The 16,366-nt window shown below is 41.9% G+C and overlaps 1 protein-coding gene across 1 annotated transcript in view; it reads left to right on the forward strand.

The window, feature by feature from the left end:
* EPHA6 (EPH receptor A6) overlaps nt 1-16,366 on the forward strand; it is a 492,623-nt gene that overhangs the window by 294,373 nt on the left and 181,884 nt on the right. The gene's annotated exons all lie outside the window — the stretch shown is intronic.

Here is a 16,366-nt window from a genome sequence, read left to right on the forward strand (position 1 = left end):
CCATCACTGCCTCCACTGGCAGTGGATTCCACATTTTAATTACTCATTGAGTAAAGAGGTATTTCCATTTATGTATCCTGAACTTATTTCCCATCCATTTCACTGGTTGCCCCTGAGTTCTATTATTATGGAAGAGGGAGAAAAATTCCCTCAATCTACTTTTTCTGTCCCATGCATACTTTTGTCAATCTCTACACGTCTCTCCTCAGACACCTTTTGTCTCAACTGAAAAGTCCAATAAGAAGGGTGCTCCAACCCCCTGATCCTCTTGGTTGACCTCCTTTGTACCATTTCCACTTCTGTAATATCCTTTTTGAGGTATGGTGACCAGAAATGCACACAAATGAGGCAGGACCATACAAGGGCATTACAATATAGGCTATCTTATTTTCAACCCCTTTCCTAACATTTCCTAGCATGAAGTTTGTCTTATTCACTGCTGCCACACACAGGACCACGATTTTCATAGAGCTTTCCACTACAACCTTAAAATCTCTTTCAATCTCAGTCTCAGGCAGTCCATACCTCATCAGTATATATTTAGAATTAGGGTTTTTATTCCAGTATGTATCACCTTGTACTTATTCACTTCATTTACTTCATTTACCATGTTTTTGCCCTCTCACCCAACTTAGCGAGATCCTTTTGTAGCTCTTCTCAATCTGTCTTAGTTTTCACCATCCTGAATAATTTGGTATCATCTGTAAACTTGGTTACTACACTGCTCAGCCCCCATTCTGTATCACTGAAGAACAAATAAAATAGCACTGATTCCAATACCAATCCTTGTCGGATCCCACTGCTTACTTCCCTCTGTTGCAATAATTGTCCATTGATCCCTACTCTCTGATTCCTTCAATTTAACCAGCTTTTAGCCCAGAAGAGGACCCATCCTTTTATCCCATGACTGCTAAACTTACTCTTTGGTGAGGTTCTTTGTCAAAAGCTTTTCAGAAGTTCAAGTGTGTGATGTCTACTGGATTCCCTTATCCATATGCCTGTTTATTTATGCATTTAAAAAAAATCTGTGCCACCTTTCCACCCAAATTAAGTCCTTAAGGTGGCAAACATCAAAACTTTTTAACATCAAAACAATATTTAAAGTAAGGTATCTAAAAAATGTGTGTGATGTCTACTGGATTGCCCTTATCGATATGCCTGTTTATTTATGCATTTAAAAAAAAATCTGTGCCACCTTTCCACCCAAATTAAGTCCTCAAGGTGGCAAACATCAAAACTTTTTAACATCAAAACAATATTTAAAGTAAGGTATCTAAAAAATTTAAATTAAAAGTTCACAGAATCAGTATTGCTGACATATGGCCATCTAGCCTCTGCTTTAAAACCTCCAATGAAGAAGAGCCCACCACCTCCCAAGAAAGCCTGTTCCACTGAGGAACAGCTCTGACTATTAGGAAGTTCTTCGTAATGTTTAAATGAAAACTAATTTAATTTCAAACGGTTTTGTCTGGTCCAACCTTGTGAGGCAACAGAAAACCACTCCACTCCATCTTCTATATGACAGCCCTTTGGCCTCCAGACCTTTCACCATCTTCGTTGCCCTCCTCAGGACACATTCCAGATTGACAACATCCTCCTTAAACTGCAGTGCTCAAAACTGAACACATTAAGTGAGGTCTGAGCAGAGCAAAGTGATACTATCACTTTGTGTGGTCTAGACACCAAACTTCAGTTGATGCAGGCCAAAATCGCATTTGCCTTTTTAGCTACTGCATCACACTGCTGACTCCCACACCTCTTGAACTTCCTTCTCCTTAAATATTTCTGACCACTAGATTCTACCCAGGATAACTTTTAAGTTTATCAAATTAATTTTTCTAAAGTCCAACCTGTATATCTGATTACATACAGCTTTTCCCTATCCCAAGAACTCTCCTAGGTCTAGAGTAGGCTTCTTTAGCAGTCGATGCACCACTGCCCAATTCAAGGCAGGAGAGACCACCCCATCTCTTACAGAGGCCTTTACTGTCCTCCAGCCCCCCCCCCCCAACAGATTTAAGCAGCCAGGAGGGCCAAGTGTTGTACAAGCAAGTGGTACGTCTCAAACTTCCAAGAATCATGTCCACATCCTCAAACTGGACAAGCTGAAAGATACCCCATGCAACTGGACAAATCAGTACCCTGGCACCATCCAATCCTGTCACTGCTAATGTAAAGTTCAAATCTGAACAAATACAAAATATTTTATTTATTGCTTGATTTTATTTATTTTTATTGCTTAGCAAAATTATTACAGTGGGTTGCAGATCAGTTCACCGTCTTCTTTAGGCTGGAACCCAATAGGTCCTTGACAACCTGGGAAAGTTCTGCAAGTCTACACTGTGCGGATGCAATAGTAGAGGAGAAATTTTGTTTCCTTTTGGGTTTCACATATGAAGCATCCCACACACACTTACCAGACATGAGTTTAGGCCAGATTTGTTGTAAGAGCTAGTTTGTTTGAATGTTCTTTTGTTTGTTTGATTGACTGACTGATTTATACCTCACTCTTTCCTGGCCAGGCTGGGCTCAGGGCAGCTTCCAACAATAATAATGACAATATATTACAATATATTACAATATAAATATATGATTAAAACATAATTTAAAACCATGCATCCCAATTTGACATAAACAAGATGGCGTCCAACACAGCTGCTTCTTATAAATGGAAACAATATCCTCAGTGGTGAAGTTAGTCTAAAATGAAAATCAGGGGACTGACAATGGCCCAGAAGCTCCTAGGTTCTCTAGGAAATAGAGATAGGAAAGAAAGAACAAGAGGGAAAGGTGGGTAAAGAACAAGAAAGGGGCTTTTAGCTGAAGTTTGGTACCATAATCCACCCCCCATAGTGCTGTTTAGGAGAGTTTGCAGATCCATGAGAATATATTGCTGAACAGATGTCAGCTGTGAGTAATAGGAAACAGGAATTTTGTTGGTTCTTGTAGGTTTTCCGGGCTGTGTAACCGTGATCTTGGTATTTTCTTTCCTGACGTTTCGCCAGCAGCTGTGGCCGGCATCTTCAGAGGAGTAACACTGAAGGACAGTGTCTCAGTGTCAAGTGTGTAGGAAGAGTAATATATAGTCAGAAAGGGGTTGGGTTTGAGCTGAATCATTGTCCTGCAAAGGAATTTTGTTGTTATTCCTTCTGAGCTGTCCTATAGAAAGGTAACTGCTGGCTACCTGTCTAGCCAAACAAGTATAAAATATGCCATGCACTATGTCAGTCACTTGGACTCAGAATAATATTCACATTAGTCTCTTCTCCAAAAAAAAAGTTGCCTGAAAGGTCTTGAAATGTAAGGGCCCAGTTCAATGGCTGTAATTTACAATTTCCAGGTGCTTTACAAAAATTATGTGTAGTTTTTGCAGAAAGACACCGTGGAGACATCTTAATGTCATAAACTACCTTAAGGTCCATTTGCCTAGAAATATCTTCTGCTCTGAGCTTAATTTGGGATGTAACATTCCTTGTTAATGACTCACTCAGGCCTCATTCCAAGAATTCTCATGAGTTCAACTGAATGGTAACTGTGTAAGACACAATTGGCTTTTGGCTCTAGAATTAAGTTCAGTTATTTCTAATGTCATTATATTGGCAACTTATATGAATTCCTTCTTGGCCCCTGGTCCTAGTACCTATTGATGAAGCTTTTTGTTTTAGATGGAGCCTATACAAACTGAAGAACTAACATAAAAGTCCTAGCCTCTCTTGGGCAGTTTCTAATGACCCGAACTGAAGTTTTTCAGTATCATTTTCTATCCTGTTTCTGATGTGTGAATTTACACATTCTGATGAATTGGCTTTTTAAAAAAATGCTATGTGTGAGAGGTCTGTTTTGTGTGTTAGAGGACGCATTGGTTTTGAAATACCATCTCATCATAGTGAAGGAGACTTGTCCAAGGACTCCATACATTGGCAAGAATAATCATGGGATCCAAATCATAGGATCCAAATCCAAAATTTCGTGTTTCATTTCCGATCAGAAGAAAAACGAAAGAAAGAATAATTGTTGGAAATTTTTGGGTGGTTTGCCTTTACCTGCCTCCGCGTCATGACCTTGGTATTCCTTGAAGGTCTCCCATCCAAATTCTTGCCAGGGTCAACCCTGCTTAGCTTCTGAGATCTGACTAGATCAGGCTAATGCATGATTACAAGCTTCAAATTAATTAAGTTTGGGAGGGTGTCTAGGATTGACGAAAATGCCACAAGTGACCAAGTTGTGGATACAGATAAGGTGTTGAAGGTCCATCCATCTTCAGTATACTTGCTGGAAGCTGGGACATGAAAAATGAACCTAAGATAAAAGTTTGCCAACTTCAAGTAATGCATGACCTACACAAAAGGCCAGCCATTGCTTGCTAACAAAAAACTAATATAAAGCACAGTAACTTTTCTATAAAATAAATTATGTATCCATTTTGCTTTAGCTTTGATTTATCTGCACTAAAAAACTACAATAAGAATATAATCATGTTTATCTGAATCTTTAATAACTTTATTTCCAAGTCTCCTTTACACCATATTAAAATACAGTACAATGTAAATCGAGAGGTTCCTGTGAAACACAAAATTGACCAACCTGATACATTAAATCCATATTACTTCAGCAATATTTCACTGTGTCTGGTTCCTCACAATTTATTCTGTAGGCCCTTCTAAGTGCTTTTGTATGAATATCTCTTTTACAAGGAAAAACCTTTGTGGTTTCTGTACAGTCAGATGCCTCATTCAAATGACCTATAGTGGATATATTACCTGAGTGAATGCACTTGACCAAATTTATCCTGATCAGGACACTTTGGTCTTTATTGGTCTGAAAGTTTGACTTTTTTTTTTTGCAAGGGTAGAATCTCTAATTTGTATAACACAGTGCAAGCATAAGAATGCACAAATTTATCCAGATTTGGATTGGCCAGCAATTACTGTCAGAAAAGTGATGTTGCCATAAAGGACGCAGAACTATAAAGCAAGTATCATATCAAAATGTGATTATAGTTTTGTTGATTTTACCAATGTGCCTTTTAACTTCTGGGATACAGCGGACATGATGGTTGGTGGCGAGGTAGTTGTAGGAAAGTAATGTATAATTGTCCATGCTTTGAACTCTCCTTTTCTTATGCATTTTTGAACTGTTTGGATACAGACAAACAATGTATTGAGAACATTCAATTCCAATGATCACAATGTATGAGGGAGCTGTGAATATGGATGCCCAAACACACACCGGTTTAGTTCATGTCATGTTCTCTGCTCTTCAACAGTTGGTTGAATAACTCATAGATCTGATTATCAGTGTTTGAAAGGCTGCTTCCTAACCATTCAGTACAGTGCAAATGGCTTTTCATGCATACATGTTCTCACACGAGTTCTGTTGTGCTGCATAACTGCGCCACTCAGCAAGCAATTGTTTAACTGGACCATTAGATCACTCACAAATCATATACATCAGTCATAAATAAGTGCTGTGTTTCAATAAAATCCTACCTTGTGAGGTTCATCTAAGTTGTCCTTAGTGATGCTAATGGGCCACTGATCAGTTTGAATTGGCAGCATCTTTGTGCATGCACAGGTTTGCAAAAACCTGATGCAATCCAGTTCATCAGGCACTTGCAGCTATTTGGTGCAAACAGATTGGGGGATCAATTTGCATCAGATTGCCATCTTTGGACACAGTACATTTGACTGGCAAACATGTTCATGGCAAAAGTTGTAGCATCTCGAACCATGAATGACACTGGCGGTTGATTCAGCATCTCTGAGGATGATCCATATTATTAAATGGTGCACACAACCACAGCATATATTTTCTCAGTCCCAGCAGTAGGGTTGCCAGCTCCAAGTTGGAAATACCTGGCGATTTTGGGGGCTGGAGTCTGAGGATGGAGGGGTATAGAGAAGGGAGGGACTTCAATGCCATAGAGTCCAATTGCCAAAGCAGCCATTTTATCCAGGGGGACTGATTTCTGTCGCCTGGAGTTCAGTTGTAATAGCTAGAGATCTCTAGCCACCACCTGGAGGTTGGCAACCCTTCCCAGCAGATTTGAAAAAACCTGGTAGATTCTGCAGTTTTCTCACACCGAGCAGGTTGTGCAGCTTTCTTCACACACAACAACGAACCACACTGCCAGGTTTTATCTCACCCTTCTTACAAGAAGCTCAGGGTAGCATAGATCATTTTACACTTCTCTATTTGTTCCTCACAACATCCTGTGAAGTACATTTGGCTGAGTGATTATGACTGGCCCAAGGTCACCAAGTGAGCTTCCATGGCTAAGTTGGAATTTGAACATTCTGATGCACTAACTTTTACACCACACTTCTGCTGCTATTTTTCATTATGAGAACAACAGAGCAATCTTAAGCAGAGTTCTGTGTGTGTTAAGTGCCGTCAAGTCACTTCTGACTCAAGGCGACCCTATGAATCAATGTCCTCCAAAACATCCTATCTTTAACAGCCTTGCTCTAGTCTTGCAAACTGAGAGCTGTGGCTTCCTTTATAGAGTCAATCCATCTCTTGTTGGGTCTTCCTCTTTTCCTGCTGCCTTCAACATCCTCCTAAACCCACTGATGTATTTATTTAGAATTTATTTAGATCATTTTTATGCCACCTCTCCAGGAACTTCTTCCTTCCCTGGCCCTTCTTTCCTCTCCCTGTGTACAATCCAGACATTGAATTCTTCCTTGTTACCAACAAACAAGGTTTTTTGTAACCTCCAAATAGGAGAAAATAGCAATTTTTAAAAATGGCTTAATCATGGTTTGTAGGGAATCGAAGAAACTACAGACTATTATTTTGTCCAGTTTTGACATAATGAAATACTGGTTTGTCAGGAAATCGTCATAATCTGCCATGTGTAAGGAGAAGCCCCCAGCAGCAGACTAGAGTTTGTATTTACATGAGTAGAATATATGTGCCCAATCTGACAAAAATAAAAGATTCATTTGACATAGGCTTAGCACTTTAACAACTAAATACTACAGGCAATTCACTTGACAGTTGGGTTTTAAAGAAAATATTGTCAACTAAATATATTGGCCATATCCAACTTCTTCCTTAATTTACATCATAAATATAACATGGTAAGTAAAATATTGTACACCTGCCTTTTGTTTAGTGTACTCTTCTTAAAGGATAAAATTTCATTTGCATTTTCTTCCCATTAGCAAGCCAATTCCTTGGTGACAAATGAAACCTTCAATACAATAAAATTTACATGAAACAAGCTGTCATATGAGAGCTATGTGGTTGGAATAGTGCCAGTCCATAATAGATTGCATACCTTTGGTTAATTTATTAGCCACCTGTTCCTGAATTCCATTACAGTAGCACATTAAGATGCTGTCTTGAGAGCAGCATTTGACGTTTTGGACCTTTGGGATATATTTTCTTAATAACAATAACAATCAGAGAGGTGAAGTTAAAGATCAGTGCAGCATACAAGAAGAAGCAAGAGAGGCAAAAACACTGAGGTTCAATCTTTTTATTTAATATGAAGGAATTCCCTTAATTAATTTGGCTCATTTTTCTTCCTTGGAAGTTAATAGGTTTTCCTGAGATAATCATATTGTTTCTCATTTACATAAAAGTAAAAATATTATTTAATGTAGAACCTATCTATAACTGCATGTTTTATATAGGTCTTTGTAAAACTGGTTGGTTGAACGATTTTTTAAAAAAATGATTCCCCCAGTTTATAAACAGACTTTTAGAGAATGCAGGTATTGGAATTTTCAGTTCTGTGCTTTTGGACTAGAACAATATTGTGTGAAGTTAAGGGCCTGTTAAGTAACTCAGCCACACACAGAACATACAATATAACCTTTATAAGGAGCAAATATGAGAGATCCCTGACATCACAGAAAATTAGACACACATTTTAACTCATAACTGTTGACATTAATGAGAGTTGGCATTGATTTCAGTGGTAGGAGAGTATCTTTCTCTGATTACATATGGGAAAAAAATGGACTGGATTCACTGATTTACCCTTCCCACTGTAGATCCCCCCACCATGATGTCATTTCTCAGTGTCTGCTATCCTTTAGGAAGACCATATTGTGGAAATCAGTGGGCTGCAGTGGAACGGGGGAGCAGGAAAGTTCTACTCTGCCACTGAAAATTTTAATCTGGATCCACCCAATCTTTTAGAAGATTTTTAGTGAATTGAGAGGCAGTTTATGTAGCGGATACTGTAGTCACGCTTTAGCTGGACTTACTTGACAATGAAGTACATGAAACAACAATGGCATGTTGCAAAATAGCAATGCCAGCTGAATGGTAGGATTTGCATGTAGAATAAAGAAAAATAATGACAACTAACATGAGAACACAGCTGGATGGAGCAGTTTTGATCTTAATGGCCAGGTCTGTAAGAAAAGCAGCTTCAATAGGGGACATTTTTTACCGCAAAGCTGAACTAACTAACCCTTTTCCTGTTTGACATTTTCCTTCTTCAGTTCCTTCCCCTTCTGCAGTTTCTCACAAATACCTCTCCAATGCAAGGTTCAGTAGCTTGGTTACCCTAACAATATGAAGCTCCTCCCCATCCCCACCAGCTTTTCCCACCACCAGTCAGTGGCAGGAAAATCTGGGAGAAATAAGGGGCCCCACTGGTTAAGGCCCCCCTAGGGAAGTCCCCACTTGGAATCAGGGTACTTACTACCTCAGCCAGTGGCTTGTTAGCAGTACTATTTGTGTGTGTGTTAGTAGGTGTCTTTTATGGAGTAGAATTTCCCCTCAATATCAATTGCTGCTCTAGAACATTTTTAGACTAGTAACATTTATTCCAGCATCAGCATCCATTTCTGTCCCTTACACAGGGAATCCCACCTGAAAGATTTATGAAAGATTTCTTCCCCCTCTCCTTCTGTCATTTTTGTTATAAAAATCTCCAAAATGATATCTTTCCTATAAAAATCTCAAGAAGTGAACTCTTAGTTTTCTGTTTTGCTTGCTACAGTAGACTAACACAGCCATCCTTCTAGAGCTTTTTTGGAAGTGTTGGAACAAGATTTGGAGGTAAGAGGAATGCCAAGAAGAGACTGGGTGCCAGTTTGAGTTTTGTAATAACAGGGGCTTGAGAAATGAAAGTCAGGCGGCCCAATCCTGAAAGAGGGGTAGGTGTGCTGTGGCTGGGAGCGGCGCAGCCGTGGCGCCTGTTCAGAATCTTCCCGGCCGCAAAAAAGGAAAATAAATGAAAAACAAAACCCCTGAAAATCGATCCATTGAAATCGACAGAGCTACGTGGCGAAGCCCTGTTGATTTCAATGGGCAGATTTGTTGCAGCCACGCCACTACGAGAAGGGGCATTCCTGAGGCAGAAGGGAATGGGAGCCTCTCAGGACGCCGGCGCGGGAACTTGCACCGCTGGAACGCTGTCAGGAGGCAGTTCTGCTGCGATAATTTTATTGTATCACCCTTGTTTCTCGGCTGATTCGAAGGCACTACATTTCGCCAATAAGAAAACTTGTCTAAATTTATGGATTTCTAACCAGCAGAAATAGTGTGGCAAGGAGAAAGTTCTGTTAAAGGGTATCTGGAAGAAGCAAGGTGAACATTGTATTGTAAGCATCAAGGTTAATAACAAGGCACTTTGGAACCCACAAGGAAACAACGATTTAAAATGGACAGTGACAAATTACATTAGACATATTTGCTTAAAGTTGCTTTCAGGAAATGTGTTTGTCTTGCTTTTAATGCATTTCTGAGGGTTATGGATTAATCCAGTTAATGAAGGGAATTGATCAGCTACCAAACAGGAGATGGAAGTTGACTGGCTGCAGCAGTTGTGCTCATTCTGCTGAAATAGCCATTTTCAAGCATTAAGAAGGAGATGTGAGTAGCTCAAACACTGCCGAGCATCTTCCAAGGCACCGGTCAAAGAGCTGCCTTTTCATTACACAGTGCTGGACATGGTCTCACCAATCAGCTTTGGTTTGGTTTTCATGCAGTTGTCAGGTTTGTTTCCATGATGTATTTTTTGTTTGTTTGTTTAAACATTTATGCCATGATTTCGGTAGAGAGCCAGCATGGTGTAGTGGTTAAGGTGTCAGACTAGGCTTTGGGAAACGGAGGTTCGAATCCCCACTCTGCCATGGAAACTTGCTGGGTGACCTTGGGCCAGTCACACACCCTCGGCCTCGACCCTGGCTTGTATTTGTATGGAAGACCTCCAAGGAATACCAGAGTCATGATGCGGAGGCAGGCAAATGGCAAACCACCTCTGAACATCTCTTGCCTTGAAAATCCTACGGGGTTGCCATAAGTCAGCTGTGACTTGACAGCACTTTATCCACAAACTCACCAAGCTTTTATCTCTCAAGGCAGACTCAAAATGTCTTATTTACATAATATACACAAATGCAATGTGTATATATTATACAGAGGATATACAACACAGACACTTAAGAAACTATAACAGTGCTCAGAAACTGGTTGCACACGAACCCTGTTCACACATTACAATGAATGCATGTAGAATCAACATACAGTATACACTTGATTTTTCTTTATATATGCATCAAGTTATGTTATGTTCAATGCATATACAGCTGATTGTGTGATACAAGCCCACATTGATCCAGATACTGGTTGTCCATTTCACTGGTAAATTGAACACACATTGCTGTTTCTTACAAACAGATGTATGCACGTATATGCAGGATGTACATGAGTTCACTGGAACATGTGAGCACTGGAGCATGTGCAAGTGGAAATACAAGTGTAAACATAATATGTCTGATAGCACAAGCAGCTGCCATAATCTTTTTCTTGCATTTCTGCTTGTGCAATTGCTCTAATGCGCATAGAAATTTTGCAGTGAATCCAACCCATGGTCTGGGAGTTCTGTGATTCCCAGACTTGTGTGGACCCATTTTGCAACTGGACCATAGGGAAAGGGTCTCAGACCTTCCCTCATGTTATTTTCCTGACTTGAGGCAGCCTATGGGAACTGAAATTTTCCCTACTGAAGCAACAACATAAGTTTCCCCAGTGAGGCACATATCAGATCTCTGAGGCAGTTTCAGACTGGAAAGAAAATGGTGCAGGAGAGAAGGTCTAAGCCTCCTCTCTCCATACGCATCTGGGAAGCACAGAACTCCAGACTACATCTATTGACCCAACCCAGGAATGCACATTAACTGCTGTAACACAATGATATGAGTCCTATATACTGGACAGCCTCTTTTCCTTTCTACCACCATGACGTTAAGGTCAGCTGCTACTATACATTTGTGACTGTACCATCCATGCACTTTTCAGTCATCAAGATCACATAAGCTTCCTCAGTGACCACCCATAATTGTGGGATTTCATTCCCCCAGTCATCTGCCAAAATCCAAAATGGAGTACTGTCTGAGAAAGCTGTAAACGTTTCCTCCTTCAGCTGGCATTTTACATTCAGGGATAAATGTATGCACTTTTATTTTCACTGTGGGGCATTCTTCACGGTAGATTTTGCTTCTGTTTTGCCACGGACTAAAGAAAAACACGATTTAAATGTTTTTTTCACGGCCGCGATTTATCCCCATCAATTATCTGTAGTTTTGGTTTTTCATGGGAACAAAGCACGCTGTATTTGACAACGGTTTGGTCTGTTCCTTTTGCAGGAGCCCTCCCCTTCCAACAGGCTCATTGATTATGCCTGCCCCCAGCTCCGCCCCAACTCCGCCCAGCAGAATACCTCGTGTGGATCACCAGCCCCAGCGCAAAAAACAAGCACCAGTCCCTCTGGTCTCCTCCATTTTTCTTCCACCCTCTCTCTGTTCTGCTTTGGGAACAGGCAGATTCCAAATTGGGGGGGGGAGGCAGCGCTTTCCTCAAAGCTTCCCTCTTTTCTATAGGTGTGGAACCCATTGCCCTTTAATTATAGACAGGATTGGGGGGGGGGCAGGGAATCCATGTGCCCAGAGAAGTGTTTAGCTGAAAGTGGGAATGGGGGTGGGGGGAGAGGAAAGAAGGCCCCTGGATTGCGCGCTGGCCATGATCCAGCCACATTGCATCATGAAAGACAGGAGGGCTCCTAGCTTGCATGCCAGCCCCGATCCAGCCAGTGTGCATGGTGAGGGGGGGAAAAGAAAGGCCTCTGGATTGCGCGCTGGCCATGATCCGGCCACAGTGCATCATGAAAGACAGGAGGGCTCCTAGCTTGCATGCCAGCCCCGATCCAGCCAGTGTGCATGGTGAGGGGGGGAGAGGAAAGGCCCCTGGATTGCGCGCTGGCCATGATCCGGCCACAGTGCATCATGAAAGACAGGAGGGCTCCTAGCTTGCATGCCAGCCCCGATCCAGCCAGTGTGCATGGTGAGGGGGGGAGAGGAAAGGCCCTTGGATTGCGCGCTGGCCATGATCCAGCCACATTGCATCATGAAAGACAGGAGGGCTCCTAGCTTGCGTGCCAGCCCCGATCCAGCCAGTGTGCATGGTGAGGGGGGGAGAAGAAAGGCCCCTGGATTGCGCGCTGGCCATGATCCAGCCACATTGCATCATGAAAGACAGGAGGGCTCCTAGCTTGCATGCCAGCCCCGATCCAGCCAGTGTGCATGGTGAGGGGGGGAGAGGAAAGGCCCCTGGATTGCGCGCTGGCCATGATCCAGCCACATTGCATCATGAAAGACAGGAGGGCTCCTAGCTTGCGTGCCAGCCCCGATCCAGCCAGTGTGCATGGTGAGGGGGGGAGAAGAAAGGCCCCTGGATTGCGCGCTGGCCATGATCCAGCCACATTGCATCATGAAAGACAGGAGGGCTCCTAGCTTGCATGCCAGCCCCGATCCAGCCAGTGTGCATGGTGAGGGGGGGAGAGGAAAGGCCCCTGGATTGCGCGCTGGCCATGATCCAGCCACATTGCATCATGAAAGACAGGAGGGCTCCTAGCTTGCGTGCCAGCCCCGATCCAGCCAGTGTGCATGGTGAGGGGGGGAGAGGAAAGGCCCCTGGATTGCGCGCTGGCCATGATCCGGCCACAGTGCATCGAGAGAGAGGAGGGAGATAAGAGGAGGCTTGGAGGTGTGGGCCCAGCTCCAAGCCCCATCCCGGGCGAGGGGTGGGGAAGGCGTGCGGGGACGGAGGGAGAGAAGTGCCAGGATTCTAGGCAGGCAGGCAGGCAGCCAAAGGGGCGGTATTCTTGTCCGAGCGCAGAACTCCCCCAGCCAATCACCGTTCTTGGGGGAGGAGAAAGGAGACGTCCCGGGGAGCGAAGCAAACATTTTTTCATGGGCATCCGCGCAAGAAAACACGTGTCCACAGGAAAGATCGTTTCAAAAGTGGTTTGGATTGCCTCTCTTTTAAACCGGCTTATTTTGCTAAGGGGAGGAAACCACGAATCTGCAGTGAATAACCAAAATTTGACTCCGATGCAAATCAGCATCGAAACAGCAGCAAATCTCCGTGAAGAATACCCCTGTGTGTTTCCCCAGCTCCCTTGTGCAGTAAAAACATGAATAAGCTAAGGAATTGTTCTTTATAAAGTGTATTTCTTTTAAACCAGTTAATTTTTATATCTATTTCTTGTGATTAATAATACAGGTGAAGCTGGATTAATTGCTTATGCCATGAGAAAAGCTTCAGCTTTATTTCAGTGTTTAATCAATCACATGTACGATATATTAGCCCAGTGAAGATGACAGTCAGGGGTGAGTCAACACATAGGAGTGGAACATTGGATCGCACACACTGTCCTCCTCTCCATGTGTTGATGGCCTCTTCTACACAGAAACAGTGGGGACAACCCTGCTCCCTTCTATCCATACATTCATTTAGCCTTGATTTTTTTCTGTACTACTCCCATACAGACATTCCCATTTCTCAAGCTTAGACAATGGTCATCTCGAGTGGATGGTAGATTAGCACCCACCAGAAATAGAACCTTTTCAGTAGTTATCCCAACTTTCTGGAGTGTCCTCCCTCTAGAAGCTCGTCCAGCATGGTGTAGTTAATAGAGTGTCAGACCAGTGTATGTGTTTGTGTGTTAAGTGCCATCAAGTCACTTCTGACTTATGATGACCCTATGAATTAATGTCCTCCAAAATGTCCTGTTGTTAACAGCCTTGCTCAGGTCTTACAGACTAAGGGCCGTGGCTTCCTTTATAGAGTCAATTCATCTCATTTTGGGTCTTCTTTTCCTTCTGCCTTCAAGTTTTCTTAGTGTTATTGTCTTTTCCAGTGAGTCTTGTCTTCTTATAATGTGACCAAAGTATGATAACTTCATTGGTTTTTGTAGGTTATCCGGGCTGTGTAACCGTGGTCTTGGTATTTTCTTTCCTGACGTTTCGCAAGCAGCTGTGGCAGGCATCTTCAGAAGAGTAACACTGAAGGACAGTGTCTCTCAGTGTCAAGTGTGTAGGACAGTGTGCCTGCCACAGCTGCTGGCGAAACGTCAGGAAAGAAAATACCAAGACCACAGTTACACAGCCCAGATAACCTACAAGAACCAATGAACTCTGACCGTGAAAGCCTTCGACAATATTATGATAACTTCAGTTTGGTTATTTTAGCTTCTAGAGTGAGTTTGGGCTTGATTTGATCTAGAACCCACTGAATTGTCTTTTTGGCAGTCCATGGTATCCATAAAACTCTCCTCCTACTCCACATTTCAAAGGAATCAACGTTCTTCTTGTCAGCTTTCTTCATTGTCCAACTTTCATACCCATACATAGTAATGGAGAATATTATGGTATGAATTATCTTAATATTGGTTATCTTGATGTTGGTTGCCAGATCCTTTCACTTAAGGATCTTTTCTAGCCCCTTCATAGCTGTCCTTCCCAGTCTCAATCTTCTTCTGATTTCTTGATTGCAGTCTTCCTTTTGGTTGATGATGGAGCCCAGGAATAGAAAGTCTTTAACAATTTCAGTTTCTTCTTTGCTGTCCTTAAAGTTGTGTAATTCTTCAATAGTCACTACTTTTGTTTTCCTAATGTTCAGCTGTAATCCTGCTTTGGCACTTTCTGCTATAACCTGAATAAAGTTGTCATTATTTTTTGCCAGTAATGTGGTATCATTTGCATATCTCAATTTGTTAAAGTTCTTTCCATCAATTTTCACTTCATCTGCATCTAAATGTAATCCAGCTTTCCTTATTATATGTTCTGCATAGAGATTGAAGAGATAGAGAGATAAAATACATCCTTGTCTGACACTTTTGCCAATTGGAAACTATTCTGTTTCTCTATATTCTGTCCTAAAAGTGGCCTCTTGTCCAGAGTATATGTTGTGCATCAAACAATCAGATGTTGAGGCTCACCCATTTCTTTTAAAACTAGCCATAGCCTTTCATGATCCACACAGTCAAAAGCATTGCTGTAATCTATGAAACGCAAGGTGATTTTCTTCTGAAATTCTCTCATATGCTCCAGTAATCAATGTAAATTTCCAATACGATCTCTAATGCCTCTTCCTTTACTGAATCCATCTTGAACATCTGGTATTTCTCATTCCACATACTTTGAGCATCACATTACTCACATGTGAAATTTCTGATGGTCCAATAGTTGCTCCGGTCTTTGACATCCCTTTTTTAAATATTGAAATGTAAATTAAGCATTTCCAGTCTGTAGGCTGTTGTATTTTTCTCCATATTTGTTGGCATATTCTTGTTAAGATGTTGATGGACTCCTTTCTGTGGCTTGAAATAGCTTTATTGATATCCCATCTAGCCCAAGTGTTTTGTTTCTCCCAGTTGCTCTCAGTGCAGCTTTCACATCACTTTCTTCAGGTTCTTCTTCAAGATTCTTCTTGGAAGGAATCAGTCATCCTTTCATCTCTTTTGTATAGTTCTTCAGTGTATTGTTCCTATATTTTCTTTATTTTGTCCTGTTCAGTTAATGTATTTCCATGCTGATCTTTCAGCATGCCTAACCGTGCTTTAAATTTCCCTTTGATTTCTTGGATCTTGTAAACAGATCTCCTGTTCTTCCTTTTTCTTTGTTCTCTTCTATTTCTTTACACTGGTGATTATAATAGCTCTCTTTGGCCAAATTTTCATGGACAATTTTGCTGCTCTCTTGCCATGGAGCAAAAAAAACCCCGATTTAAAAAAAAAATTCATGGCCGCGGATCATCCCCGTCAATCTCAAAGTAGTTTTGGTTTTTCATGGGAACAAAGCAGGCAGTATTCTACAATGGTTTGGTCTGCCCCTTTGCTGGAGCCCTCCCCTTCTGATAAGCTCATTGTTTATGCCTGCCCCCAACTCCACCCCAGCTCCACCCAGCGGATTACCTTGTGCAGTTCACCTCTGTGGACACGGCCCCAGTGCAGAAAAACAAGCACCAGTCCCTCTGGTTTCCTTATATATTTTTTCTATTTACTATGCTCCCCATTTCCCCCCACCCCCATACTTGGTGACGCCCCCCCCCTTTCCCA

The sequence above is a fragment of the Euleptes europaea genome, chromosome 12 (assembly GCF_029931775.1).
Source record: "Euleptes europaea isolate rEulEur1 chromosome 12, rEulEur1.hap1, whole genome shotgun sequence".
Classification (NCBI taxonomy): domain Eukaryota; kingdom Metazoa; phylum Chordata; class Lepidosauria; order Squamata; family Sphaerodactylidae; genus Euleptes; species Euleptes europaea.